The 27456-nt window shown below is 40.2% G+C and overlaps 1 protein-coding gene, 1 long non-coding RNA gene and 1 pseudogene across 20 annotated transcripts in view; 2 read left to right on the top strand and 1 right to left on the bottom strand.

Annotated features, from left to right (window-relative positions):
• Positions 1-10595, bottom strand: part of CLASP1 (cytoplasmic linker associated protein 1) — a 265789-nt gene extending 255194 nt beyond the window's left edge. For 14 of the 19 annotated variants that reach the window (XM_057317069.1, XM_057317082.1, XM_057317084.1 and 11 more), the window contains exon 1: positions 9946-10242. The gene's annotated coding sequence lies outside the window, so the exon portion shown is untranslated. Of the gene's footprint in view, positions 1-9945; positions 10243-10502 lie in introns of those variants that run through there. The other 5 variants (XM_057317072.1, XM_057317077.1, XM_044388297.3 and 2 more) reach the window with 3 other exon arrangements.
• LOC130544627 (uncharacterized) lies at positions 10401-26534 on the top strand. The gene is made up of 2 exons (XR_008961039.1): positions 10401-10919; positions 20391-26534. It is a non-coding gene; the product is annotated as an uncharacterized LOC130544627 (long non-coding RNA).
• Positions 25780-25879, top strand: LOC113263513 (U6 spliceosomal RNA; annotated as a pseudogene).
• Positions 26535-27456: the final 922 nt, after the last annotated feature.

Here is a 27456-nt window from a genome sequence, read left to right as displayed (position 1 = left end):
CCCTTTGCTGACATCTGGATGGTAGATTACAAAATGAACTCCTAAGGGAGGTCTGATCACTTAGGACAAGTAAAATTAGACCCTACTGAACACTAAAGAGTGTGATGGGGGGAAATCTGATAATATATACCCAGAGAGAATGTTCAGACACGTCTTCACTAGTTAACTTTCGGAATTTCTAAGAAAAAGAATGTTTTAATGATATTTAATATTTTTGTTAGAAAAGTAATATACACCATTGCACAAACTTTAAATAATTTTTTAAACTAAAAGCATTTGTCAATGCAAACCAAAATGGATCAACAATCTAAATATAAAAGCTAAAACTACAGAACTAAATATATAAAAATCACCCCTACGATGAGTAAAATTCCCAATACAAAACTATCATAAACTTAAATAACAAGTTAAAAATTTTCTTGAGGCGCCTGGGTGGCTCAGTCATTAAGTGTCTGCCTTCGGCTCAGGTCATGATCCCAGGGTCCTGGGATCAAGCCCCACATCAGGCTCCCTGCTCAGTGGGAAGCCTGCTTCTTCCTCTCCCACTTCCCCTGCTTGTGTTCCCTCTCTCGCTGCCTCTCTCTCTGTCAAATAAATAAATAAAATCTTTAAAAAAAAAAAAAATTTTTTTTCCAGCCATCCATGAAACGAACCCTGCCTACCCTCCTTCATCCTTACCACCTGCCCACCGTTTTCTTCCCTTGAAACAGGATACATGGATATTTTAAATGCATGTCCTTTTAAGTTATTTTCCCAAATGTAAAGATTGATACAGCGTCTAGGTATTTCAAATGCCTTTGGGATCTTTTTGTATGTGACTAAAAATATTTGGGTAAACTTCAGTTAGGTTGCATTTAAAATCCTCAAGAACTTTATAATATACTGATTATTGATCTTCTGAGAATTCTCTCCAATCATCCAAATGTAACCACAAAGATCTATATTTAGCTTTATAATTCAATCAATAAAAGGTAAGGACATCACTTGCATGGTACTACACTGGGCACTATGATGGGGTGGGGACAAGAGAGGGTTGGAAATGGGGAAACAAAGAAATATAATATACACCCTACCGTGAAGGTCCTCACAATCTGTTTTGAAACACAAACCACTTAAAAGTAACTACACAAAATTAAAAGGAAAAAAAGGGAACTCACATTTATTAAGTGTCTCTCCTATGTCAAGCAGCAAAGCTATAACACACACAAAATATCCATGTATTCTGTTTCAAAGGAAGAAAACGGGTGGGGGGGGAGGATGAAGGGGTAAGGATGAAGGAGGATAGGCAATGAAATCAAATACCTAAAGCAAAATATAAATGCCAGTGGGTGATACAGAAAATAAGTAATTAAAATGTTTATATCAGTCTTCAACAAATGGTGCTGGGACAACTGGATATCCATATGCAAACAATGAAGTTGGATCCCTACCTCACACCATGTAAAAAAAACTAACCCAAATGAATCAACGACCTAAATGTAAGAGCTAAAACCATAAAACGTAATAAGTAAACATAGGACTAAATTTTCATGACCTCAGATTGGTAATGGATTCTTAGCTATGACACCAAAAGCATAAGAAGCAAAAGAAACAGATTAATTGGACTTCATCAAAAGTCAAAACTTTTGTGCATCAAAGAACATGATCAAGAAATGTAAAGACAACCTACAAAACGAATGGGAGAAAATATTTGCGTATCACATTATCTGGTAAGAGTTTAATATCCAGAATATATAAGAACCCCTAAAACTAACTCAACAACAAAAAGACAAGCAATGCAATCTAATAATGAGCAAAGGACTTGAATAGACATTTACCCAAAAAAGATAACACCTTAGTCATCACGAAAAAACAAATCAAAACCACAGTGAGATACTGTTTCACAACTATTAGAATGGTTATAACTTTAAAAATAAAATAACGGAAAACAGCAAGTGTTTGCAAAGATATGGAGAAACTGAAACCCTTGTACACTGCCACTGGGGGTGCAAATGGTACAGCCACCCTGCGAAAGTTCAACGAATCCTCAAAAAGCTAAACAAAGAATTACCACACAACCCAGCAATTCTAGTCCTAGGTACATACCCAAAAGAATTGAGCAGAGACTCAAACAGAAATTTGCAAACCAATATACACTGCAGCATTATTCACAATAGTCAAAAAGTGGAAACAACTCAAGTTCTATCAACAGATGAGAGGACAAACAAAATGTAGTATATACATACAATGAAATATAATTCACCAATTAAAAAAGAGTAACATTCTGATACATCCTAAAACATGAATGAATCTTGAACACATTATGCTAAGTGAATAAATCATAGAAGGACAGATATTATATGATTCCACTTACATGAAATATCTAGAATAGGCAAATTTGTAGCGACTGAAAGTAGATTATAAATTACCAGGGACTGAGGGAGAGGGAAGAAGGGGATTTATGGCTTAATGGTTACAGGGTTTCTGTTTGGAGTGATGGAAAAGATTTGGAAGCTGACTCTGATGATGGTTGCACAACAGTGTGAATGTAAGTAATGCCCTGACTGGTATTCTTAAAAAATGGTTAAAATGGCCTATTTTATGTTACATATATTTTAATCACAATAAAAAAAATTAAAAAGAAAAAAAGGTTTATATCATGCCTTCAGTGACCTGGACTGTCCAAGGGTAGATTTCAAATCAGAGACTCAAATCTAAAAGAGACTGTAGGTCACCTGACCTAACCTTCATGGAAACCCTAGTGGGAAGCTTGCAAACTTCACATCCTTCCTGACTAGCAAGGAGGCATCTTTAGACGCCACGATGCTGGGAGCAGACTTTCTCCCAAGACAGCCAACTGACCTTCCATGAACAAGGAAAAACCTGTGCTGGAAAAAAAGAAATAAATGGAACGGAAGCTGAAGAATCTGAGAGCTGAACTCTGCAGCTGTATGATTGTGGACAAATTATTCAACTTTTCAAAACCTCAGCTTCCTCTCATTATAAAGTGAAAATCGCATCCGCCTTCAAATGTTGCTCTAAGAGTTGGCAAAAGCATACCTCTAAAAAGTTGGGTGTTCAACCCTTGGTGGCCCTTGCCATTGTGACACTGGATCTACCTACCACCCTTGGGCCAACCAAAGGCTAAGTAGGACATGGTTTGGGTCTGGAGAGCTCTATGATTTCTCAGAACTGAAATAAAAAACAGCCACCAGCACCATGAGAAGACTTCAGAGAAGGAGCTGTTTTTAATGCAGTTCAACTACTCTTAGAAAGACTGGCTTATTGTTCCTAGAATGAACCCAGCTACTCCACATCAGGAAAGGCACTGCTACACAATTCATTCCCTCTATACAACAGGCCTCTGTTAGCATGTCTGAGCAACCGTTCATAACAGAGTCGGCCTCTACCCACAGGAAAGACACACTGGGAAGAAACTGAGCAGACAATGAGCTAGAAGGTAGTCCCGAGGCAGCTCTCAAACTTTGTGGCTTCAGAATCACTTGGGAAATCTGTTTAAAAGCAGATGCCTCACCCCACCACCACCAGACATTCTGATTACTAAATATTTCAAGCAGGGCCCTTGAGCACAAAAAAACTCCTGAAGGCAGGAGATGAAAATGTAGTAAGATTACATTCTGATGTTGACAAATAGACTATTCTGTCCCACAACGCAAAGGCTACATTTTCCTCCACATCTATCTGGAAACGCAATAGCTTTAGCAACGCAGGACAGGAGTGAAAACCAAGGAAGTAAGATCACCTGCGTGTAATGCCCAAAACAAACTGCATACAGTTGGTTTACATAAAAGTTCATCATTACTGCTTATTCTTTTTTAAAATAAATGAAAAATAAAAACAATGTGCCATTCCACATCTCTCACAGTAACAAAAAATACACTTAAACTATATTACCAGAAGTTGGTAAAATTTTTGTGGAACTGATACACTCTTAGGGTGCTGGGAAAATTATCAACTGGTACAACTTTTTGGTCATCAATCAGGCAATGTGTATCAAAAATCACCCGATACTCACTTCTTTGATTTTATCCTAAAGAAACAACACAAAAGAAGCAAACTATATGCAAAAAGATAGTCACTGTTGTAGTATACGTAATTAAAAAAAAAAAAAGTGGCACCTGGCTGGCTCAGTCAGAAGAGCATGAGATGCTTGATCTTGGGGTCATGAGTTCGAGCCCCACATTGGGTGTACAGATTACTTAAATAAGTAAACTTAAAAAAGAAAAAAAAGAGATACTTACATGTCAAAGATCCCAGTTTACCAAAATTTGCCATATCATCTCAAATATGACAAAGCGATTAAAAAACTTAAATGATACTAATATGTCATTACGTGGAAAGCAGCCACAAAACATGCAAGACCTAGTATTACTTACTGAAAAGTACAAACATAGGGACAGCTTCAAAGGTGATACACTAAGAAATAATAGCTAATAGCTTGTGTTAGGATAGTTTGATGTGGCTTTTCCCCCTCTGGTCTCTCAAGTTTCTGTTACTGCTATGTTATTATAATAAGACAATAAATAAATTTAAGTGATTCTGCTTGGAAAGTTAACTGGAAAACACATAGAGACAGGTGGAAAGTGGATTCAGCTATCCTGAACAAACATAAACTCACCCAAATGTGCCATGGTAACAGACAGTCCCAAGGCCAGTTTTGGATTTTTTTCACAAAAAGATTAATCGTCCCAGATACATATAACTAGTAAACTTTGAATTTACATTTTTTTAAAAGCAAGTATAAACACACTAAAAGATAGTAGGAAATCTGGTTTGACAGCTATTCACACGGCAAAAAGATCAGAAGATTTCATGAACCCTAACTTCAATAATTCAACAAAATTATGTAGCTAAGAGCCATTGACAGGAAAAGAACATTTAAGTTGAGAAATAGAAGGCCTGGCTCTCCTTCTAGCTCTATCTCAGACTAGGATTTAATTTGTAGGTCTTAGTTTCTCATTTGTACATTGATAGGATAATGATGTTATCTTCCCCATCTACCTCACAGGACTTTGAAGGGAGCAAAGATTATGAATGTAAAAGTGCTTTGAAAATCAAGGGTTTTTTTCTCTTAAATCTGGCTACTATTTATTATTAAGAAGACACTCACATATGTGTAGCTACCAAAAAGGGGAACAGTTGTTGAGAAGGATACATTTCAAACTGATAAGTGGATATGCCTCCCAGCGGGCCTGAGATCTGGGGCCAAGCCCTTCCCTTTATCAGCATTGTTTCAATCTTTTTTTTTTTTTTAAGATTGTATTTATTTATTTGACCAAAAGATAGAGAGAGCCAGAGAGTACAAATAGGGGGAATGGCAGAGGGAGAGGGAGAGAGAGAAGCAGGCTCCCCACTGAGCAGGGAGCCTAATGCGGGGCTCAATCCCAGGCCCCTGAGATCATGACCTGAGCTGAAGGCAGACGCTTAACAGACTGAGCCACCCAGGTGCCCCTGCATTGTTTCAATCTTTCAGGAGAATCTATTCATCTATTACTTGGTAATTTTTTTACTTTGTAAAAGCAAATGCAATCACTAACAAAATTAACATATAGTACAGGGTTCTCAAACTTTACGGTTTTGGTGGTTTTTTTTAAGAACCACCTGGGGATTTTTAAAACTGTGGCTGTCCAGGTCTCACAGACTTAATTGACCAAAATCTGTGGGTGGACAGGTCAGGCCATTTGTATTTTAACAAGCTCATGTGACTTGATTGCTTGTCACTTCTTATGCTACGTTGTCATTAACTCCTACCACGAATAAATAGTAGGAATACCACATATACCCACTTACTATATGCCAGTCACTACTCTCAGGACTCGACATATATTACCTCATTTAATCCTTACAACCCTGTTGAAGTAGGTACTACTGTTAACACTGCCCTCCCCTCACCCTTGTTTTATAGATAAAATTATTCAAATACGAAGAGATGATTTAACAGGCCCATGGCCCAAAGTCACAGGGCTAGTAAGTGGCAGAGCCAGAAGGCACAACAAAATTTGAAAACCCTTGATACAGTTTCTTAGCCTAAGACAACAGCTGTATACGCTGGTCAGGTCACAGCAAATTCTGTTCCATTTCAGATATTGCATTTAAAGAACAGTAACAAAACAGTTGCCTAAAAAAAGCAGCATGGGAAATCTGATTAAACCATGAGGGGAGGGGGCACCTGGCTGGCTCAGTCGGTAGATCATGGGACTCTTGACCTAGGGGTTGTTAAGTTTGAGCCCCATGTTGGGTGTAGGGATTACGTTAAAAAAACAAAATCTTGGGGTGACTAGGTGGCACAGTCGATTAATCATCCGACTTGGTTTCAGCTCAGACTCTGATCTCAGGGTTCTGAGATTGAGCCCCACAGACTTTGCACTCAGCACGGAGTTGGCTTGAGATTCTCTCCCCCTCTCCCTCGCCCTCTGCCCCTCCCCCCATGCAAGTCGGAGCTTGCGCGCCCTCAAGCTCTCTCTCTCTCTAAAATAAATAAATCTTTTTTAAAAATAAAATAAAATGTTAAAAAAAAAACACCATGAGGGGACAAAGAATCTAGGGCTGTTTACATACTTCCAGCATAACTGGCATCACTTTATAACATTCTGTCCCTCTATTAGACTATGAACCCTGGAAGTGTGGGAACCATGCAGTCTTTTCAACTGTACCCTCATGGTACCTGGTATCTAACTAAAGAAACGGTTTAATAAATTAATTCATCAATAAATCTACATAAGGCTTGTGACTGTCCTAGGAAATGAAAGGCTATTATGGGGAGAAGAAACAGACTTAATTCATGTTGCTTCAGGGGGTATAACCAAGAACAGGTAACAGGGGAGTGGCAGATTTTGGTACAATCTAAACTAGCTTTCTAGCAGCTAAGACCTGTCCAGTAACAGAGAAGCACATCTGCGACGTGAGGATGATGATCAGAAAAGAGTAGACAAAAGGTATGAGAGTGGTCTATGGAGCCTCTAAGAGCTCTTCCAAAGCTCAAAGTCTTCTATTCTAAGTTATGATGCATTTGTTCATTCTTTCACACCTCATACATTTACCGTGACTAGTTACACAAGTCCCCAGTTACACAAGTCCTGGTAGTAAATACAGAGGATACCACGGTATTGTACAAACTGCCAGTGCCCTCAAGGATCTAGAGAAGAATAAAAGCACAGGCATCAATCTTCCAAAGAGGAAGGTAATGGATACAACAGGAATCAGCAAGGAATGAGGAGATTTCCAGGCAGGAAACAAGAGGGAAGTCAACACAAGCATTATGAAAGAAAGGCCGTCATGTAAGCACATTTGAGCGACATCTTTAGTGATCCATGGGGGGAGGTGGATTGAGGCTACCATAACAATTTGGGGAAGAAAAGCCTGCAGTATGACAGTACTGGTCTGAGCATAAAGGAGGCAGGCAAGCCCGGGGGTGATGAAGACCCACCAAAAATAACCACTAAACTTGGGGGCTTAAAAAAAGAAGGCCTTTAGAGGTCATTAAGTCAAACACACACACGTTATGGAGGTTGCCCTGCTTGCATTAGGTAAAGAAAGATTCGTTTACTTTCTTAAATTACATTTTACAAACCAAAAACTCTATCATCAATGACTTGTCCTTTGCTTAGTTTTGTGTCTTTTTTAAGACTAATAGATCCTTCTCTTATTTTCTAGGAAATCTTTTAGATAACTGTTTTCTTGCAGTTATCAAAACTGGCAGTTTTAATAACTCAGCTCTTAGCCTAATATTATAATTCCTTAAGTGGTTATAACATTTACCAATAGTACTAAATTAAAAGTACTATAATCTAAAAATGATTTTATAAATAGAAGATTGTTAAGAAGAAATAGAGTCTCAAAAATAAATTTAAGTCTCAGATCCAAGAAACTATGTCACTCAACTTATAAATTGTGAGACTGAGCCACCCAAGAAAATAGAATTAACTACCAAAGCAAAAAAAAAAAAAAAAAAAAATCTAAATCCAAAACCAATGAACAAAACATAATACAAATGAACAATAAACTTAATGTTCTTTGGCCAATCATTTCACAGTGTCCCTGTCAAACTATTTTAAGGATCTGAAATCTTGCTCTATAAAAAGTAAGTTCCCATCATCCAAACTACACTTAAGAGATTCTATCGCAGTGGCTACTGAAGCATAAACACCAAGCTTCAGTTTTTTCCTTCCTATTAGTACAAAAAATGCTTACCTCTTTTAGATAAAGTTGAGTCTGTGGCCCAAATCCTGACATACCAGGAGATCTAGGTTTTCAGTTCCAACACTAATTTAAGGTGTAAGGTTTGCAAAGGCCTTTTCTGTATTTACCACTTAGCTTAGATTGTAACATGGCGATACAATATTTGACACCTCCACCACCAACGGTCACTTCAAAGGATTTCTAACTTTGGTTAACCTTAGTTGGGAGACTATAAAGCTAGGGCTGAAAACTCGGTAAAAAAAAAAAAAAAATCAAAACTTCAAAAATCAGAAATAGTGCTGTTGCGTATTAGCTCACAAACTATGAATTACAGAAACAGATTTGAGTAACAATTGCTAAGAAAGGTGCAGTTATACGATTTTACCAAAATGAATAAGCAAACACCTCACGAAAATTTAAATCTTTCTTAGCGAATAGAGAAGATAAATAATATTCACTAACCCTGGGACATTGTGGTTTTGTTTTTATCTATAAGGTCTCTGCATCAATGTTACTATTCTCCCACTCCCTTTATGAGCAAAAGGAGCCCACTGTCCAGGATCCCTCATACCAAGAGCTCAGTAAATGTCACAAATCATAATAGTAATAAAAGCAACAATCTCTAAAACTAGAATTTATACAGGACTGTGGCACCAGAATAGGGTGCAAGGCACATGGCAGCATGCAACTATTTCTCCCTTCGGACTCTTCCGCATCACTGCCTCCCAAAGGACTACCAATCCAAAGCTCTCACTGCCACATCTACAAATTAAAGTATCATGATTAAAGAACTCACAGGTTCTAAGAACGGTCAGTATTGCATGAACGAACACCACAACAAATAAATTCATCCGGATACAACAAAACATGCTTCAAAAGGCTCCACCTAATTTTTAAAAAAAAATCTTAGAAATAAACATAACTATTTTAATAACATTATGTAATAAGTTAGACTCTGGAAAACCCCATACTCATCCGAGCGGCTCGGAAAATGGAACGCAAAATTCGATTAGCTCCATTGTACCCAACCAGGCTAACGTGCAAGATCACACACTCATCTTCGTCAGAGCGGCTCTGCCAATACCAAAGAACAACAAAGGCAAGTTGAGGAGGCTGCACAAGGCTTAACTCAGCACTTGTCCGCTTTCCCAGCTTCGGAAAGAAGCTCTCTGCGGGCCCCAGGGACCAAGGGACCCTCTGCATCCCGCCCGGCCCCCAGCTCGGCTCGGCGCCGCTCGCTCAGCTTTTGTCTGGCCCGGCTGGGAGCCCCGGCCGCCCGCCTCCCCGGCACCCCTTCCCTCTGGATCTTTCTCCACACCCATCACTCGCCGATGACTAGTTGTTGTGGGTTTCTCTCCCTCGCCCCCTCCCCTCGCAATCCCGGGCTCTTTTCAAACGCGACTGGGCTGTTCGCTGGCTTCTCCCACCGGGCCGGGAAGACTCGGGTCAGGAAGGGGGCCCGGGGTGGGGTCTGGGAGAGGAAAAGAGAGAGGGGCACACAAAGCCCGGCTGACCCCACAGCCGCCCCCTCCTCCCTCTGCAAAGCAGCCTGGGATCAGCGACCTACCGGTTGGATAAACAACCCTCCCATCCCGCTCCCCGCCCGGCTCCCACCTAAAGCCACCCCCTCCCCCCAAAGTGCACCCAAGAGCCGATGACAGGGCTGGACATCGCCCCCACCCAGACCCAGCGCCCGCCACCACAGGCGAGGGGGCAAAGGCCTCGGAGGGCTGGGTCTAAATCTCCTCGCCCTAAGCCGGTACTTACAGTCGTATTATTCGCTACTGTTGCCGCTGCGGACCAGACAGCCGCCGCCTTCTCCTCCACCCCAATGAGGTTAAGCGCTTGGTGCGGGGATTAAAAAAAAAAAAAAAAAAAAAAAAAAAAAAGAAGCCGAGAGCGCCTGCGCAGTGCAGTCTCCCTTTTACCGCCACGGACCCGGCTCGACCATAGAGAGTGCAAACCGAGACCAGAGAGGCGGCTGCTCTCTATGGTAACACCCCGCGCAGGCGCCGGCCAGCCTGCGCTGCGCTGGGCTTCGGGAGCTGCAAATCCCAGGAGATTTTACCCCCGCCGAGAACGTTATTTGACCCCGATGAGGACCCGTAGGGTTAGGGTTCTTTAAGGGAAGGGTGGCCAGGGTGTTGTTGGGGTCCCTGGGAAGTTGCGGCAAAACTCAGGCTAGGCCACGAGGGTCGGATGTAAGGGGCCGCGGCGACACAGTACCACAATGCAGGGAATGCAGTGAATAGAGCTGAGGGGGAGTCAGGAAAGCCTGGATAAAAGCCGTCCGGCCGGGACTTCCTGTGGTCGGGGTCTAATACCTGAAGGAAACGGACTTTCGCTTCTGGGTTACGCGCGTCCAGCCCCCACCATCCGACGACTGGGATGAAGGAAATTGTGCCCTGCGTCTTTCCGTACCCGGGCTTCCGTCCTTCTCTCTTCCTTTTCAATTAGGCGCCGACACTTGAGCCGGAAGCACAACTTTTTAACGGTTGTTTGCTCTTGGAGCGCAGTCAGCCCCGTTGAGGCTTCGGAGATTCTTGAGACGCCTAGCCACAACCCCTTTCTTCTTTGCGCGTCTCCGCAAATAGCGCTGCTTCTGTCTACCCTCTCGCATTACTTTCGGATGACATGTGAGAATGTGTTTCGGAGGGTAGAAAGCTGTGCAAATTATCGGGCTGCCTTTAAGGATCCCCAAGGACCCGCAGTTTTGCCGCGTCAAACCCCTATGTTCGCAGGTAATTTGACACAGAGCTTTTGTGTGAAATTATACACTGCGTCGACGAAATCACTCTTTAGGAGTGTGAGTTGACTTCCGTCCATCTCGATGCCCAACGCATTGAGTTTTCACCAGGAGCTCTTGAATGTCGAGCTCCGTGTGGTGGAGTGTGTTTGTGTTAGAAGAAGGATGCGGGAGAATGGTGCGATAACGCGCTCATACTCTGGAGCTTAGCTGTTACCGTCGGAGAGTCGTAGGTAAAACAGTAAAGCCATGTGTTCACTCTGTCTAGTGCAGGAAAGGGAAAGGACTCTGGTCTGAAGGTGTAAGCCTGTCATGGAGGATGCGACTTCTGGTTGGATCTAGAAAAGGTAGCCTATCTTCGGGGCGAAAACACAGACGACCTTATGAAAATGGGTGGATGATGATGAAAGCATTCCGGAGAAGAAACTCCTTGGGGCAAAGGCTGAAAAGGAAGTGTTTCGCTGGGAGTACAACGTATTGAGCAGTAACTTAAAAAGGGGAGGGAGGGTGGAATACAGAGGAAGAGTGGGAAATAAGGTTTGAAAAATAGGATGGGGATTTTTTTTTAACTTTAAATTATGGTAACATACACGTAACACAAAATTTACCATTTTAACCACTCTTAAACTACACAGGTCAATAGAGTTAAGAACATTTACATTGCTGTGCAACCATCTCCAGAACTCTTTTTCATCTTTTTTTTTTTTAAGATTTTGTTTATTCATTTGTCAGAGAGAGAGCACGAGCACAAGCAGGGGGAGCGGCGGGCAGAGGGACAAGCAGGCTCCCCACTGAGCAGGGAACCCTGTGTGGGGCTCAGTCCCAGGACCCTGGAATCATGACCCCAGCCAAAGGCAGTCGCTTAACTGACCGAGCCACCCTTGGTATCCCCTCTTCATCTTCTAAAACTGCAATTCTATGCCTATTAACTCCTTATTCCCCATTCCCCCAAGTCCTGGCAACCACCATTCTACTTATGTCTCTGAATTTGACTACTCAGATACCTCATGTAAGTGGAATCATACAGTGTTTGTCTGTTTGTGATGGGCTTATCGCACTCAGCATAACGTCTTGGAGGTTCTCAGTGTTGTAGCCTGTGTCATAATTTCCTTCCTTTATAAGGCTGAATTCTATTCCATCGTGTTTATATACCAGAAGAGATACTTGGTTAATTATATCTTTTGACTATGGTGAATAATGCTGGTATGAACATGGATGTACAAATATCTCTAAGACTCCGCTTTCAATAGGATGGGGAGGACTTAGCAACCAAATAGAGAAAGCTGAATTGTTTCAGGTCCTGGACTGGGGATAGTAACATGGTAAAAGAACTGTTTTAGGAAGTGACCCCAGCAGTAGAAGCTCAATACATACTCTATTTTTACAGAGAATTTATGGAGGCTTTAAGATATCCCAGGCATTGTACTACTGTTTCATGTGAAGTATTGATATGTCATTGAATCCATCAAAATAAACATGAGCCGATTGTTATTCACCGTATTTACCAGTGAGAAAATCAAGGTTCTGGGTTACAGATGGGCTGCGGAGAGACTCACCAACCACAAATACAAATGATTAGGAAACAAAACTCCCATGGGAGCTGGACACCCAGGGGCACTGACTACTCACTGACTGGACAAGGATATTGAAAGAAAACAATTTAGATGTTAAGAGTGAGTCTTCAGGGATGCATGGGTGACTCAGTCAGTTAAAAGTCTGCCTTCGGCTCAGGTCATGATCCCAGGGTGTTGGGCTCCCTGCTCAGCGGGGTGTCTGCTTCTCCCTCTCCTTCTGCCTTCCCTGCTTGTGCTCTCTCTCCCTGTCTTCGCTCATGCACTCTCTCTCAAATAAATAAATAAAATCTTAAAAAAAAAAAAAAAAAAGACTGAGGGGCGCCTGGGTAGCGCAGTCGTTAAGCGTCTGCCTTCGGCTCAGGGCGTGACCCCAGCGTTATGGGATCGAGCCCCACATCAGGCTCCTCCACTATGAGCCTGCTTCTTCCTCTCCCACTCCCCCTGCTTGTGTTCCCTCTCTCGCTGGCTGCTCTCTGTCAAATAAATAAATAAAATCTTTATAAAAAAAAAAAAAAAGACTGAGTTTTCACAGGAGAAAGAATAGGCTGACATCAAGGACTTTTCACAGTCAAATTACTAGTATTATAAGGGCTTAACACAGCAAAACTGCATGGTATAAGGTCCCTAAAAGAACTGTGAGGTTTGATTCCAGGTATGTTCATTGCCTTTAAAAAGTATAAAATGCCAGGGGCGCTTGGGTGGCTCAGTCGGTTTTCTGCCTTCTGCTCAGGTCATGATCTCAGGGTTCTGCGTTTGAGCCTCATGTTGGACTCCCTGCACAGCAGGGAGTCTGCATCTCCCTCTGCCCCTCCCCCTGCTCTTGCACATGTGCACTCTCTCTCTCTCTCTTTCTCTCTCAAATAAATAAAAACTTAAAACACCAGGTAAGTGTATCTTTGTATGTACTAGAGAAATTAATAAGACACATCATTTCCTACTCAACATTTCATCTTTCATTTTACATTCTCAAAAACCCTACAGGATCATTCAAAGCAATGACCCATTTGGCAGGGCAGGAAATAAATGGCCAGAAAGGAAAACTTAACTTGCCCGGTGTCACATGGCTTATTGGTACCAAGGCTGCAATTGAAATCTGAACCTCTAGAATTCCCACTCTCTGCTTTGGTCTCCTTTACAAAGATAGATACCATAGTCTTGAGTGAGTGAACAGTGTTTCTATTCAGTCAGCCTCATCTTCCTCAGGGATACATGCCCAAACGCTTATGAAGCTAGCACCAGTCAGACAGTGAAGCAGAGAATATAAGTGCATTTTAAGTAGCATTCATACACTTAGTATTGTATACCAACTATGTGCCAAACATTTAGCAAAGCAGGGGGGAGAAATCCATGTTCTCATAGGAGATAGAAAATAAAATAGTAAATGAAGTATAAACCGTGTCAGGGTAAGTTTTACGGGGGAAAAAATGAAGCAGTAAGGGAGAAATAAGGAGTGCTGAGGATAGGGAAAGAGGTTTCTTTTTAAATAGGACTGGTGGGGGTGGGGGTGGGGGCCCACTGAGAAACATTCTTTTAGGTATAGATCTGAAGGAGGTGAGGGAGCAAGAAATGTCCATCTTGGGAGGAGAACATTCCAGGTAGAAAGAATTCCAAGTGCAGAAATCATTCTGAGGGAGGAGAATGTCTACCACATTCTGAGCACAGAAAGGAGGCCAGAGTGACAGAAGCAGAGTATGGCAGGCAAAAAGTAGGAAATGAGGTCAGAGGTAACAGGATGCCAAATTGTGTGGGGATTTACAGGGCATTGTAAAAATTTTGGCTTTTACTGAGAGGGGAAGCCATTGGAAGGTTTTGCGCAGAGAGGTGAAATGATTTGACTTCTGTTTTAAAAGACTTACGTTACCTTCTGTTTTGAGAATAGACTGTAGGGGAGTAAGGGAGTTTGAGAATAGATTGTAGGGGAACAAGAGGGACGGTTTAGGAAGCTATCGCGATTCTTCGAGTGAGACAGTGGGGGCTTGGGAAAAGTGCAAACAGTGGAGTGGTAAGGTGTCTGGATATATTCAGCCAGGATGGCACATGGGATTTGATAAATTGATACCGAGTGTAAGCAAAAGGGGAGTTAAGGGGACTCCCAATATTTTTTGAGCAGTTTAAAGAATGGAGTTGCCATTTCCTGCAATGGCAAAGACTGGGAGAAGCAGGATGTGAATGGGAAGCAAGAAATTCAGTTTTGAAGATGTTAAGTTTGAAATATCTTTTAAGGGGTGCCTGGGTGGCTCAGTCGGTTAAGCGTCTGACTGTTGAGCCCAGCTCAGGTCTTGATCTCAGGGCCACGAGTTTAAGCCCTGTGTTGGGCTCCACACTGGGTGTGGAGCCTACTTTAAAAACAAAAATAAAATGCCTACTAAATTAGCACATGGAAATATCAAGGCAGATATTTGAATCTGGAGTTCAGAAGAAAGGTCTAGGCTGTGTATGTAAATTTGGGAGACACAAGCACATAGTATTAAAAGGCATGAGATCATCTAGATATTAAGTAGTACAAGAATTTGAGAAAATTACCTAAAGACCGAGCCTGGAGCACTCTAGCAGTTAAGGACTGGGATGGTAATGAAACCAGCAAAGGAGACAGAAAGGTCAGCCACTGAAAATAAAGGGAAACCAGGAAGGGAAACCAGGAAAGGAAACCAGGAAGAGCAACCAAGTCAATTGCTAATGGTCTGTAATTGACTGTTGGCCATAACATTGGAGGGATGAGGATGGAAACCCGATTGGAATGGGTTCAAAAGAGTGGTAGGAACAGAACTGGAAAGAGGGAGGAGAGATAATTGGGCAGGTGTGGGGGGGGGTAAGTGGAGTGATACTTCAAGGGATAGGTAGGGTCAAGAGAATAATTTTTAAAATTATTTCATCCACTAATGTTTTACTTTTTCTAAAAGTAAGATTCTCCCATGAGTGTCTGGGTGGCTCCGTCGTTAGGCGTCTGCCTTCTGCTCAAGTCATGATCCCAGCGTTGTGGGATCAAGCCCCGCCTCGGGCTCCCTGCTCAGTGGGGAAGCCTGCTTCTCCCTCTCCCACTCCCCCTGCTTGTGTTCCCTCTCTCACTGCCTCTCTGTCAAATAAAATATTTTTAAATAAATAAATAAATAAAGTTAAGATTCTCCCTTAAATGAATATAAACTCAATACCACCATCATACCTAAAAAGTTAACAATACCTAGTATCATTGTCTGCCTAGTCAATCTTCAAATTTCCCTAATTGTCTCATAATTGTTTTGCTACCAGGTTTACAGAGATATAATTCATATACTATACAATTCATCCATTTAAAGTATATAATTCAGGGGCGCCTGGGTAGCGCAGTCGTTAAAGCGTCTGCCTTTGGCTCAGGGCGTGATCCTGGCGTACCGGGATCGAGTCCCACATCAGGCTCCTCTGCTGTGGGCCTGCTTCTTCCTCTCCCACTCCCCCTGCTGTGTTCCCTCTCTCGCTGGCTGTCTCTATCTCTGTCGAATAAATAAATAAAATCTTTAAAAAAATAAAAATAAAAATAAAGTATATAATTCAACAGTCTAGTACATTCAAAGAGCTCTGCAATCATCACTACAACCCTTTTTTTTTAAAAGATTATTTTAGACAGCATCAGCAGGAAGGGCAGAGGGAGAGAGTGAGAATCTGAAGCCGACTCCCTGCTGAGTGGGGAGTGGGACACAGGGCTCAATCTCACAACCCTGAGATCAGGACCTAAGCCAAAACCAAGAGTCAGATGCTTAACAGACTGCGCCACCCAGGCACCCCTACATCCATTTTAGAACAGCTTCATCAGCCAAAAAGAAACCCTATACCTATCAGTGCTACCCATTTTTCCCCAACCCACCAGCCCAAGGCAACTACTAATTTGCTTTTTTGTTGCTGTGGATTTTCTTATCCCAGGCATTTCATGTAAATAGAATCATACAATATATGACTGGCTTCCTTCACTTAGCATATTTTCAAGGTTCATCTATATTGTAGCATGTGACAGTACTTCATTCCTTTTATTGTCAAATAAAACTCATTTATATGGGGGCACGGTGGCTCAGTCGGTTAAGTGTCTGACTTCGGCTCAGGTCATGATCCTGGGATCCTGGGATGGAGCCCTGCATCGGTCTCCCTGCCCAGCAAGGAGCCTGCTTCTCCCTCTCCTCCCCGCTCCCTCATGCTCTCTCTCGCTATGTGTCTCTCCCTCAAAATTAAAAAAAACAAAAACAAAAACGCCCTCATTTATATGTAAATAAACACACCACATTTTGTTTATCCACACATTAGTTGATGGACATTGGGTTGTTCCAAACTACTTTTTGGCTATTGTGGATAATGCTGCAGTGAACATCTATTACAAGACTTCATGTGGACATGTTTTCAGTTTTCTTGAATATATATTTAGGTTTGGAATTGCTTCATCATATAATAACTGTATGTTTAACCTTTTCAGGAATGGCCAGACTCTTCCATCGTGAAGATGCCATTTTACATTCCCACCAACAGAATATGAGGGTTCTAGTGGAGACATCCTCACCAACACTGTTATTATCTGCCTTTTTATTATACCTAGCCTATTGGGTGTATAGTGATATTTCACTGTGGCTTTGATTTGCATTTCCCTGATGACTAATCATCTTTTTGTTGCATATTGACCATCTTGTATAGCTCTTCTGAGAAATGTCTATTCTAATGCTTTGCCCACTTTTTAAATTGTGTTGTCCTTTTTATTATTGAGCTATAAAGGTTCTTTATATACTCTAGACTTAAGTCCCTCCGCAGATACATGATTTGCAAATATTTTCTCATATCCTGTGAGTTGTCTTTTCACTTTCTTGATGATACCCTCCAAAGCACAAAAGTTGGTCATTTTAGTGTCAAATTTATCTTCTTTTTCTTTTGTCGCTGTATTTTCGATATCTTATCTGAGAAACCATTGTGTAATCCTATGTTTTCTTAGAGTCTTAACTTTTGGCTCCTACATTTAGGTCTTTGATCTGTTTTAAGTTCATTTTTATATATGGTCTGAGGTAGGGGTCCAACTTCATTCTTTTACATGTAGCTTTCCAGGTGTCCCACTACCATTTGTTGAAAAGCTCATTCTTTCTCCATTGCGTTGTCTTGGCACCCTTGTCCAAAACCAGTTGACTAAAAATGTATGGGTTTATTTTTGGACTCTAAATCTATTCTGTCAATGTAAATGTGAATTTTTATGCCAGTACACACTGTTTCGATTACAGTAGCTTTGTAGTTTGTAAAATTGGGCAATGTGAGTCCTTCACCTTTTTCTTTTCCAGTTGCTTTGGCTGTTTGGGATTCCTTGAATTTCCATATAAATTTTCCAATCAGTTTGTCCATTTCTGAAAAAAAATTGCAGTTGTGATTTTGATAGGAATTTACTGAATCTGGAAATAAATTTGAGCGGTAGTGCCATTTTAATAATAATAAGTCTTTTGGTTCCTGATCATGGAATGTCTTTCCATTCATTTAGATCATCTTTAGTTGCTTTCAACAATGTTTTGTAGTTTTCTTAGTATAAGTTCTGCACTTCGTTTATTAAATCTATTCCTATATATTTTCTTTTTGATGCTTTTGTAAATGGAATTGTTTTTCTTCATTTCATTTTCAGATTATTCATTGCAAGTGTATAGATATAGAAATACAATTAATTCTTGCATATTGACCTTGTATGCTGCAACCTTACCAAACTCATCGATTTTTTTTTTTTTTTAGTGGATCCAGAGCATTTTCTAGGTACAAAATCATGTCATTTGTAAATAGAGATTGTTTTTGCTTCTTCCTTTCCAGTTTGTGTCTTTTATTACATTTTCTTGACTGATTTTTTTCCAGCTAGAACCTCTAGTACAATGTTGAATTGAAATGGTAAGACTGGACATCCTTGTCTTGTTCCTGATCTTAAACATTCGGTCTTTTACCATTAAATATTTTATTAGCTGTGGCGTTTTTGTATATGGCCTTTATCAGATTGAGGATGTTTTCCTTTAGTCCTAGTTTGTTGAGTATTTTCTCTTTATCATTAAAGGCTTTGGGATTTTGTCAAATCCATTTTCTGTGTCTGTTTTGGTGGTAATGTGACTTGTCTTTTATTCTCTTAATATGGTATATTACATTAATTGATTTTCAGATATCTTTCCATTCCTGGGATAAATCCCACTTGGTAATGGTGTTATAAACCTTTTTATATGTTGCTGAATTTTGATTTGTTACCATATGTTGAAGACTTGCATCTATATTCATAAGGGATATTAGTCTCTAATTTTCTTGTGATACCTTTGTTTTTGGTATCAGAGTAATAGGGCTACACAGAATGAGTTGGGAAAGATGCCCTCCTCTTCTGTTTTTGTTTTTGGTTTTTGTGTGTTTTTTGGAAAAGTTTATGAAGTATTGACATTATTGTTTTTTAAATATTCTGTAGAATTCACCGGTGAAGCCATCTGGGCCATGGCTTTTCTTTGTGGGTAGTTTTGTTTTATTTTGCTTTGTTTGTTCTTTTATTGCTAATCTCTGGTTATAGGTGTGTTCAAATTTTCTATTTCTCCTTGAGTCAGTTTCAGTACTTTGTGTCTTTCTAGGAATGTATCCATTTTATCTAAGTTATCTAATTTGTTGGTATTCAGTTGTTCATACTGTTGTCTTTTGATCCTTTTTATTTCTATAAGCTTGGTATTAATGTACCTGTCATATGATTTTTTTTTATTGCAGTTTATGCAAATCAGGATCCAAATGCCAATACATTACATTCGAGGTATTTATTTGTCTCTTACATCTCTTTGGATTCCCCCCATCTTATTTTTCCTTGATATTTATTAATTGCAGAAACCTAGTTATTTACCCTATATTTCCCACATTCTAGATTTTTTATTGTATTCCTGGGAGTCTCTAACATATTTTCTACCACTAGATGCTTGATAATACTGTATGCCTTATACTGACTGATTCAAGTTTGAGTTTTTTGGCAGAACTAGTTCATACATCCATCAGAAGGCACATCATTTCTAATTGTTTCTCTTTGTGAGGTTGGCAGTAATTAATGACCATTGCCTAGGTTTGTTGTTACAATTGAATAGTTCAGTTGCAGGCAGAGTAAATAAAGCAAAGTGGGAGTACCCATCAATCCAGAGTATGTGGGATCCTAGCTAAACATTTTTACCAAATTATCTTTCCTCTTTGAACCTCAGTGTTCTTACCTATAGAATGGGGACATAGACTATAAAGGACCTCTAAGGTTTCTTGCTATTCTAATATACTCTGACTAAACACTTAAGCAGTGAACTTAATCTCTACCAGATACAATTTAGATGTGTTAAAAGGCTCTGCCAGGGGCACCTCAGTGGCTTAGTCCGTTAAGCGTCCAGTTCTTGATTTCGGCTCAGCTCATGATCTCAGGGTTGTGAGATCAAGCCCTGTGTTGGGCTCCATGCTCAAGTGGGGAGTCTGCTGAAAATAATTCCTTCTCTCTCTCTCTCTCCCTCCCGCCCCCCCCACCTCTCTCTCTCTCAAATAAATAAATCTTTTTTAAAAAGTAATAATAATAAATAGAAAGGATCCACTAACATTGTTTTATTCTTCCCATCTCAGATCACGTGGGTTCACTTCAAAGCCAAAGTTTGTCAATTATTAAATCCAGTCATATATATGACAAGTCAGTTAAAATCATTGTGAAAGCAGGGAGATTATGCCAAAAGCCTTGGTTCCTGGATTCTAGTTCTGGCTGTGTCTGCTCTCAGCTGGTCACGTTCTCTCTCAAGGTCCCATCCACAGAATAAAAGATTATGTTAGTGTTCTCTAAAGGCCTACAGGCTTTATGATTTTATGTCTTTTGTTGATTTTTCCCCACAATTTTTGAGGATGGAATTTTTTTTTAAAGATTTTATTTATTTATGTGACAGAGAGACAGCCAGCGAGAGAGGGAACACAGCAGGCGAGTGAGAGAGGAAGAAGCAGGCTCCCAGCAGAGGAGCCCGATGTGGGACTCGATCCCGAACGCCAGGATCACGCCCTGAGCCGAAGGCAGATGCTTTAACGACTGCACTACCCAGGCGCCCCTGAGGATGGAATTTTTATTACTATCTTCAGCTCTACCTGTTTTTATCTGTTTTCTGATCATTTTCTACTCAACAAACTGATTGACAGGTGCCTGCCCTAGGTATCAGTTCATGTATGAGATGCATCTTTGGCATAGAAAACTTTCTCAAAGTAAATACATCAAAATATTATTAGCAAGTGATTATCTGTGGGTGGTAAAATTGTTGGTCATTTTTAAAACATGTCTGTATTCTTCATTTTATTCTATCAACATATATTTTTGTAATTTTTAAAAAGTCATTCTTTAAAGATTTAATAGCATATTTTTGATAGCATGCCCTAATGAACAAATCATCAAACTCTGGGTAAGAAGATTTCTTTCTCTTCCTATGATTCCATTAGGCAGTATCTCCCACACTAGGTTAGTCTAAATGCTTTAGTAATAGGTACTTACATTTAATTAGATGGCTTTACCTAATCTTCAATAATCTCAGTGAAAAATATTTTATGCCTACAGAAATTAAAATTCAGAAAGAATAGCAGCAATGCATATTGTCATCATCCTTCACAGCCCATATGGAATCTGAATTTGCACCACTTGGGGAACAGGTAGTCTCTTTGTTAGAGAAGTGGTGTGTTACAGAAATATTTGGGCAGAGTCAGGGTGTGTCTTTTGTATGTGATGAAAACAGGAGATCAGAAACTGGTTTGCTAAATTGTGTTCATAACCACTCCCTCTCTCAGTACTTGACTTACCTAGTAAGTATCACCCACTGAAGGAGACAGGACAGGTGTCTGGCTTACCTCTCATGGGTTTCCTCACATGGCAAGGTTATATGCCACTCACATGCCCATCTTTAAACACCATAGTGACAGTTACTAGAGAACGTGCCCTCATAGCCGTCAACTCACTGTGTGACCTAGACAAGTCACTTAACCTAGTCACAAGCACCAAGGTCACTTCATCTTTAATGAAGAGGATAGTTCCAGTTTCTGATATTGTCACAGCTAGTGAAATTGACATTAGAAAAACCCATTTCTCAGTAACAAAGGCAGTATGAAAGTCACTGTTTTACCATCAGAAGCATGACAAATCCGGGTGGTTCTATGGATAGCTCCGATGCAGAACAAATGATTAAATAGCCCTTTAAACATTACCTGTTACCTAATGTGTCATAATCCAGATCTGTTCATGCTTTTTGAAGACAATTTCTTACACTTAGTAAGAACAAAGGGCAAATGCCAAAAAGTAAGTAATCTGACACGTTTATCACTAACCTGACCGTTTGGGGATTTCAGCTGCCATCAGTGAGGTCTCTCAAGCAACTGGCCATGCCAATTCTCAGACGGACTCCTGTACCAATGGCCTGATCAACCCATCCGCTTGCAAAGGACCGTTTAGAGACCTTGAAAACCAAGTGAAGTGTCTCTTTTTTTACATTATCTAATAGCCTCTCCTTTGCCAGAACTTGACCCGCCCCTGGGTAGGCATAGCTAAAAAGATACAGTTTTTACACTCAAGGAAGTCTGTTTAGTAAGGAAAACAAATTACTAGACTATATAGTTACTGCAGTGACGGAACATAGAAGAGGTTGCTTAGCAGGTGTGGCTGGGTCAAGGAAAGCTGAGGAGGAATGAAGGGAATGCTCTTGAGCTAAACCAAAGAACACATTGAAACTCACCCTTATGACATTCAGCTTCTCAGAACCAGAATGATGATTTAGACTAGTTCCCATTTGGACTGGGTTTATTTTTTTCTAGTAATTTCAAGCACCTCTAAATCTTTCCATTTTAACAAGGTCATTTAGAGTTTCACAGATAATATTTCCCAAAATGGACATATTCTGACATGTGGACCATCACATACACACACACTTCACGGTCATATGGCAAAGTGAGAACAGAGTTCGTTAGCTGGGCCAGAACGTGTAAATGAAACTGCCCCACTATGTCTGCTTTAACAAAATAACAGATCCCTGCCTGTATTTGTTCACTTGTAGTAAGGGTAAAATAATTCCAACTATGTATTGTAAATTGCAGGGTATGCCTGATTGTCATGCATGGAAATCTGTGTCCCTGCAGAATTGCACAATTGTGTTTCTTCTATTTTTGTTTTTACCACATTAATTATACCATGTAGTACTTGAAATGGAGGTGGAGTCTGTCACTCTGCCAGCTTGCAGTTGAAAAGTTAAATGATGCATTAAGAAATCAGCAAGTTTTTAAATTATTTATAAGATTTGTGTTTGCCGTATTTCCTAGCTGGTGTTATTTATTTTGAGTTTCCTGTTCCTGGATGAAATTCTCTTGCCTTCTGCTGTTTGCAGTAACTCAAGTCCTATTTCTCCTTTTTTATCATCTCCTTATATTCATGCCATATTTTCCAGTTTTCCTTATTGCTTCAGCTAATTTCTAAACAAATCATAGCACACACAGTCACTAAACTAAATATCGTCAAATATATTTTGATTTTCTGAGTTCCCAAAATTTGCTTTTGCTCGTGCATGATTTAGCTATATAACTCCCCTATGAACTTCTCTCTCTCATGCGCTTGGCCACACTGCATTTCTCTGTACCATCTACCACACTGCACGGGCATTCTGAGTCATCTAGGATTAGGCACCCTCCCTGCTATTAACTGTGTAATATTCAAATTCCACTTACCAGTCTGCTTTTGAATTCAAACACCACGTGAATTAAACTGACTGTAGTTGCTTTCAACCTGTAATTCCTGATTGCAACAGGTAGTTGCCGACTCTTGAAACTAACAGGTTTGACTAGAAGTTGACAGTTCTTACTCCCACAAAACTATATATTTTACATTTATATAAATTCACAAGGTAAAATCATACCTTTCTTATCAGTCAGGACTCTGTTCATTGATAACACAATACCTTAATTTAAATAAAAAGTATTTGCACCCTACCTCAGAAAATAAATTAGATTCCTCTTAGTGGCAAGCAAGGGGAGAGGAGGAAAATTTTACTACAAAGAGACTAGCAACCACTTCAAGGGATTTACCAGACAACTGCTGTTATAAGTTACAAAGCCAATGCTAATTTATACCTAAATGAGAAGCCAGGACATTTGCCTTTATAAAGGCAAGTGGGGTGAATTTGACTCTTTGCGCTTTCAACTTGGGCATATGAAAAATATAGCATCCCTAAAAGTTGTCCAGGAGTTTAAGATCACCAGGATTCATCCAACCTGCTTGGTAGAAATGAGAGCGGAGAAGAATTTCAGGGCCAAGGAATGTTTTGACAAAGCCTCAAAATCTGCCTTAGAAGCGTGGAAAGTGAGATCAAGAATGTACCTTAGAAGTCATTTCATCCATCGTGCTTGTTTGACTGTGAGAAAACTGAAGTCCACAGCAGTCAAGGGGTTCACCTAAGGTCTTGCACACCTGGTTACTAACAAATTCACCACTAGACCTGGGTAATCCTACCCATTTTGGTAGTCTTAAAGCCAGCTGGCAAGTAAATTTGAACCCCCTAACAGAAGGTAACCTATATCTAGCTCCTGAATGCCCCTTCCTCTGAAAATTAGGCAAACAGGTTGGAATATTTGGAAAAGATGTCACTGATTATAGAGTGGGAAGAAATTCCTGTATGGACTTGCTAACTGGAAGTAAGTCTGGCTTCCCCAAGACAAAGGAGAGTCTTAGTCATGAAGTTAAAGTTAAAAACTCATTGTGTCACCAGCCTGAGAGCAGACAACCTTTTTTAGAAGCAGTACTCTGAAATTAGAACTGAAGGAAAAGAGTTTACAGAAAATTGAATTTAGAGCTATCTCACAACACTGGGAGTTATTTTGTATTTTTGTTTGCATTTAACAAAGTATCGGCCATACTAAAGAATAGAGGGGCTCCTGGGTGGTTCATTCAGTTAAGCATCTGCCTTTGGTTCAGGTCATGATCCCAGGCTCCTGGGATCGACCCCTGCATCAGGCTCCTTGCTCAGCAGGGAGCCTGCTTCTCCCTCTGCCTGCCGCTCCCCCTGCTCGTGCTCTCTTTCTCTCTCTCTGCCAAATAGGTAAATAAAATCTTTAAAAAAAGAATAGAAACTGTGATGAATTCCTTGTGTTGCCCCGCCTGACCCCATTTCCACCTCTCCCTTCTGAATTTGGACTTATATTTTCATACTTGTTTTGTGTTTTTCCTACATATAAATGTATCTATAAGTAATATTTAGTATTGTTTTCATATTTTAAGGTTTATATAAGTGCTATCATATTGTATATATCTTTCTGCAACTCACACCCCCCCCCTTTCTTTCTCAATACTATGTTTTTGAGAAACATCCTATGGATAAAGAGGGTAGCTGAAGTGTTAATTTATTTTCAAGTACTTTGTGGTATTCTACTGTATAATATTTTGACATTTATCTAATCTCCTATTAATGGACATCTAGTGAGTTTCCAGGGTTTTTGTTTTGTTATGTTTGCTGGAATTTTTTTAACCTTGCTATATAAACATTTTTATAAAACTCTCTACTTATGCTTGTATGTGTAAGTTTCTTTAGTGACATTTATGAAGTCTTAGCATATGCATATCTTCAATTTGACAAAAAGATCTCAGAAATAACAGCAGAATATGAGAGTGTCAGATACTAGCACTACATATTTTCAGAGTTTTTAATTCTTTACTAATTTTTAAGAGTCTAAAATTATATTTCCTTATGGTGTTAATTTGTTTTCCTGATTCCTCATGGGAGTGAGTGTCTTTCCATGTATTCACTGGCAATTTGGATCTCCTTTTCTGCCTGGGTCACTTTTCAGATGAACAGTTTATCGGTTTATTATAGATTTTTAGAAATTATTTTATAGTCAGGATATAAATCTTTCATAGCTATATGCAGCCAATACCTTCTCCTCATCTGGAATTTGAGTTTTTTACTTTTTTGTTATGGTGCTTCTCCCTCTGCCTGCCACTCACCCTGCTTGTGCTCCCTCGCTCGCTCTCTCTCTGACAAATAAATAAAATCTTAAAAAAAATAATCTGGAAAGTAAGCCCCTGCCTGTCAAGTAAACACAACAGGAGCTAACTATATTTGAGCTATTTCTCTTGAACCACCACCACCACCCCCCAAAAAAAGAGATGCATACTGCAAGAAAGAAAATCCAGAAAGAGGCTATGGGATGTGCCAGTGGGCAGTGAGTGGCAAAGTTGGAATCCTGGAACTGAAAGATTGATATCCTGTACCAAGGATACTATGCTCTATGGAGATCTGTGGGGACCTCCTAAGAGCTCACACAGTGCTCGCTTTGGCAACACATATGCTAAAATTGGAACAAAACAGAGAAGATTAGCATGGCTCCTGCACAAGGTTGACACGCAAAGAGCTCACACATGTGTCCCATGAGAGATCCCGACTTTGGATACCTGCCCACAGAAGGCCCTGTGGTCAGTCAGTGTTACTAAGTAAAACAACAACAACCACAGAGAATTCCAGCTGCTCCCAACGAAGTAAAAAGACATTTGCTCTAAAAATCAAGTTAAAAAAGCAATTCAACTTATAATAGCATCAAGAATAAAATACTAAGGAATAGATTTAACAAAAGAAGTAGACTTGTATACTGAACATTGTTGAAAAAAAGTAAGGAAAACCTAAATAAATGGACCAGCAGCCTTAATATTGTTAACATACACTTCAGGACCACCTGGGTGGCTCAGTCAGTTGAGCAGCCACCTCTTGGTTTCAGCTCAGGTCATGATCTTGGGGTCTGGGATCAAGCCCCACTTTGGGTTCCCCACTCAATGGGGAGTCTGCTGGAAGGATTCTCTCTCCTTCTGCCCCTCCGCCCACTCACATGCATTCTCTTTCTCAAATAAATAAATACATCTTTTAAAAGGGGGGGGGATGCTCTCCAAAATGATCTACAGATTCAATGCAGTCCCTATCAAAATCTCTACTGCCTTCTTTGCAGAAACAGACACATTGAGGCTACAATTCCTATGGGAATGCAAAGGACCAAGAGAAACCAAAACAGTCTTGGAAAAAAAGAACAAAGTTGAAGGACTCACAGTTCCTGATTTTTGAAACTTACTACAAAGCTACAGTAATCAAAATAGTGTGGTGCTGGCTAAGGATAGACCAGTGGAATGCAATTAAGTGTCAAGAAATAGACCCATGCATCTATGCTCAATTGATTTTCAACAAGGTGCCAAGATAATTCAATGAGAAAGGAATAGTCTTTTCAATAAATGGTGCTGGGACAATTGGATAGCTACATATAAAAGAATGAAGTTGGATCCCTTCTCCACACCATACATAAAAAAATGACTTGAATCTAAAACTGCTCCTTAAAAAAAAAAAAGGACTCTAAATAGATCGAAGACCTACACGTAAGATCTAAACTGTAAAAATCTACAAAGAAAACATAAGAAATCTTAAATGTCCTTGTCCTCAGATTAGGCGTTGGTTTCTTAGATATGACACCAAAAACAGGCAACAAAAGAAAAAAACAGATAAAGTGAATTCAATTAAAATTTTAAACTTCCATATTTCATAGGACACTAGTAAGAAAGAAAAAAGATAACCCAAGAAATGGAAGATATTTGCAAATCATACATCTAATAAATGTCTAGTATCCAGAATATTAAAAAGGTAAGTAACCTAATTTAAAAATGGGCAAAGGATCTGAAGAGACATTTCTCCAAGGAAATATGCAAATGGCCAATGAGCCCATGAAAAGATACTTAATGTCAATAGTTATTGGGGAAATGCAAATCAAAACCACCCTGAGAGGGGCGCCTTCGGTGGTTCAGTCAGGTAAGCATCTGCCTTCAGTTCAGGTCATTATCTCAAGGTCCTGGGATGGAGCCCCACATCAGGCCCCCTGCTTAGCGGGGAGCCTCCTTCTCCCTCTCCCTGCCGCTCCTCCTGCTTGTGCTCTCTGTCAGATAAATTTAAAAAAAAAACATAGATACCA

This window comes from Ursus arctos, unplaced genomic scaffold (assembly GCF_023065955.2).
Source record: "Ursus arctos isolate Adak ecotype North America unplaced genomic scaffold, UrsArc2.0 scaffold_1, whole genome shotgun sequence".
In the NCBI taxonomy this organism is placed as follows: domain Eukaryota; kingdom Metazoa; phylum Chordata; class Mammalia; order Carnivora; family Ursidae; genus Ursus; species Ursus arctos.
This window is presented reverse-complemented; position numbering and strand designations above follow the sequence as displayed.